The sequence below is a fragment of the Pteropus alecto genome, unplaced genomic scaffold (assembly GCF_000325575.1).
Source record: "Pteropus alecto unplaced genomic scaffold, ASM32557v1 scaffold92, whole genome shotgun sequence".
Lineage (NCBI taxonomy): Eukaryota > Metazoa > Chordata > Mammalia > Chiroptera > Pteropodidae > Pteropus > Pteropus alecto.
The window spans coordinates 11,131,869-11,135,824 of NW_006432447.1; positions in this window are offsets into that span (position 1 = coordinate 11,131,869).

Sequence of the window (3,956 nt, forward strand, 5' to 3'; positions counted from 1 at the left end):
TAAGGAGAATGTAAGTGGACAGATTCCCTGAATCCCCAGGGACCTTGGAAGAGCCATCGAGTATAAGGAGAACGTGCAATTTGGACTGAAGCTCCTGGCTGAAGACACATGCTGGGTATCTATACGATGTAAAAGCAGCCAATCTGGAAGCAACGCATTGTAAATAGTTTTTCATTGTATGAAGTAGTGTTCACATTAAAAATATGTTTTATGATATTTCTCCAATAGCAGTACATGCATTTAATGAAACTTTAACTGTTAAAATTTCTAGTTCAAGGTATTCTACTCTTCAGAGTAGCCAATTACCTGTTGAACAGCTTTGTCAAAAATAAGTTGCTTTTCTGGCTTGACACTTTTGCTTTTAATAAGGTGTCCACAGCTCTACACAATGGCAACTAGCTGATTGCAGAGCACACAGAGACACTTCTTTCTACTTCTCAATCCACACTGAAGAGAAATGTGCCTCGAAATGGTGCAAATACTCAGTCAAAGGCAGTTAGAGGGGCTAGAGCAGATGTGGCTTTCCTAAGGTCAGCCGAGTTTTTAATCCACACTTTTATTTTCCAAATCAGTGAAACTTCGTGCTATTTTTGAAAAGATACTGAACACTGCAGCCTAATTATTGCTCCTCCCAAACCAAAATTGCTTTCAAATTTTGAAGAGTAAAAGATGTCTAAATTTTCAACACCCCTTTTTGATTCGTACATTTTCTTTTCAGCTATTAAAGTGTGTGAGCAGATAAATACGTGTAGCCTTCAACTTGGTTTTTCCTCACAGTTAGGAAGATGCTCAGACTGATATATTTAGTTTATTTCTGCCCAGACTCCTAAATATCCTCTTAAAAAACAATTCCTTGGCTCAGTGCTTGTCATTTACATTCTAATGTGCTTAAGTCAAGGTGTGCATCTCCAAAAGCTCTTCCCTAGATATAATTCCAGATAGAAAATTAAACCTATCTGTTATATGAATAATAGTGCAGTTCCTTACACGCACTAGCTAACAACTAGCCAGGAGCTTAGGGTCTTAGCTCTGAAATGCACTCTACATGGGGGAAGAAAAGTGAATAATAAAAATGCAAAGAATTAAGAGAAGTTTTATAAGGATGAGAAATGTATAATTTAGATTATTGACAGTAATTCTTAACTGGCAAGTAAATAGCAATATTTAATTTAAAGCAAAAATCCAGAAATCATAAAAAATAACTTGTAAAATATAACAAAATTGAAGAAACCATTTATAGTAATGGCAGGCATCTCATGTGTAACTTAAATGACTCAGAGCAAGGCACATGCAATTTGGTGTTAGGGCACACAGACTCAAAATCAGTGACTAGAACTGAGGGAGTCTATGAGATCATTTCATCAGACACCTTTTCCCGATGCAAAAGTTGCAGACGAGAACAATAAAACACCTTGCCTGATGTCACAAAGTCTGTTAGGTTCAGTGTTGGCACTGGACCCAACCCAGGGTTTGTTCCACCTATCCTCTCTAAAAAAATCAACTCTCTTTTGACCCATTTAAAGGAGTAAGACAAGTGAAAAAAGCAGACACACTTGTTGGGGAGTTATTCCCAAATTTGTACCATTTCTCCTTTTTTTCTAAGTCCTGCCCCATCTTTTATTTAAGATGCTGACTCAAATCATCAGAACATGTCTTCATGGTTAATTAAGCTGCTCTTTTTTTCCCCATTCAAATGAAAACAGAAAACATTCATCAAACAGGCTAGCGCCAAGGTTATGACTTATGACTCTGAAAATAGTTTTCTCTTGGAAAGGACTAACTGACCCACTCTGAATTGAACAAGTGGAGGCCTTACTATAATCTCCACTAATCAAACAAAAGTAAGACACTGTCTCCTGAGTCCGTAAGTTACGACTGTAGAGTAACTGCTGGCTTTCTGCCTTCATCTGCAATCCTTGAATGCGGGGAATACCCAGTTAAGTTACTTAATGTAAACAAATAACACCTTGTTAATTTTACCAATGTGTGCATTAGTCACACTGCATACACATTATGCATCACTCCTCAGGGCAAATGTCTGATCGGAAGTACATGAAAACAACTGGTAAAGCTTTGTGAAGACATGGAAATGAAAAGTTGGACAAAAACACACAGAGACTACAGGAAACACCTGGTCAGTCCATTGGGAAATGAAAAGTCACACTGGCAACATGTAAATTGAGCCCAGTGTCAGGTTTCCAGCAGTCCTGGCGATGTCCTGTCCAGAGAGTAGACCCTGAGGCATACTAAGGACATACGAAGGACATTCTGCCTCCTCTTTGCACCTGCTTGTTAAAAATCGATCCTTTCTGCTACTTGAGCTATTGCAGGTGTTGGTTTATTTTCTGTTTTTAGCAGCTATGGCTTCTGGATAGTAGAAAAGAAGGCCTCTAACCCCCAGTGCCCTACCCTCTCATTTCAGGGTGGTGAGGCCGGGGAGCCCAGGCCAGGGTAGCATTCCTCTCAGGCTGGGAGAATGCTCTCCGCCTGCATGGAGCTGGAAGGTCATCCAGCTTGCAGTCTTCATCATGTGGCCTCATTTAATACAATGAATGAATGTATTGAATCATTAACCAAGGGTTAAGAAATTAAGAAATTAAAAATGTAAATTTTAGTGCAGCCACAGCATAGCTCCTCTTTACCCACCCAATGAGTAAGACGGCCCAAGCTGCATAGTACATCTCTACCATTTTCAGTGGGTGCTCATGTCTATCTGAGCTATTGTTTGGTAAGACACAGACCTCCCCTTTGCCATGAGTTAGAAGAATTTTCTATTCGTTGTTTACCAGTGGGACTGTGTTAGGGCTGTGTGCCAAGAACTGTGTTGAAGGCATTTTGCATATGTCCTTTTATCCTCTTGACAACCAGCAAGGTATTTATCTGATATTAAAGGTGAACAAATGACTTTAGCCAAGGTCACGGAGAGCTTAAGTCAGGATTTGAACCCAGATTTGTCTGCTCCAAAGCCTATATTCCCAAGCACTACATCTATACTCATAAATTCCAAATATATATTTCGCTTCTAAACTGCAAGGCGGGTATTATGTTATAAAGAATAGTGAAGCAATTGACATTTTATTCTTTCATGCTCAGATGTGCTCTCTAGATTTACTCGCTCTGTATTGAACACATTTTAGGAACCAAGGATTCACCATGAACAAAAGCAGACATGTTCTCAGCTCCCATGGAGCTCACAGTTTGGCTGGGAAGGAAGAGACATTAATCCAAATAATTACAAAGATACAAGTACAATTACAAACCATGGGAAGTGCAGTGAAGAGGCTACCTGGGTTCACATTCTAGCTGAGTATTGAGGGGAAGTGTCTTTAATCTACTTTGCCTCTGTAATTTAGGAAGGATTCAAAATGCTTATTTCCCTCACAAGATTCTTGTAAGGACTGAATAAGATGATGTTTGTGAGGCAATGTGGACAGTACCTGGCTCACAGTGGACCTGTTTTATTACCGTTAGTTATTCTTGAAAGGTACTACAATGTGAGTATAATGGGGGCCTCACCCTCCTGGGATGATGAACTGAATACAACCCCCAAAACTTAAAACAGTAATTTATTATCTCTCATGGTTCTGTGGGTTGGCTAGGTTGCTTGGGATCTGTCATGCAGTTGCCGCCAGATGTCGACTGGGGCTGTGGCCATCTGGCTGGATACAGGATGGCTCCCTCACGTGGCTATTGGCAGGAGGCTCAGTTAAGCTGCTGACCAGAGCATCTGCACATGGTCTCTCCATGTGGCTTGAACTTTATAGAATAGCACTGGGTTCCCAGAGGGATCATCCCCAGAGTGAGCATTCCAGAAGACCCATGTGGAAGCTGCAAGTCGGGAGTGACAAGGTCACATTGCAGAAGAAGACATGGAAAAGCCAGTTGTAGGGGAGGGCAGAGTGCCATGCTCGAGGACCTAAAAAGACGGTAAGGCAAGTGCAGAGAATGAGAGGGAA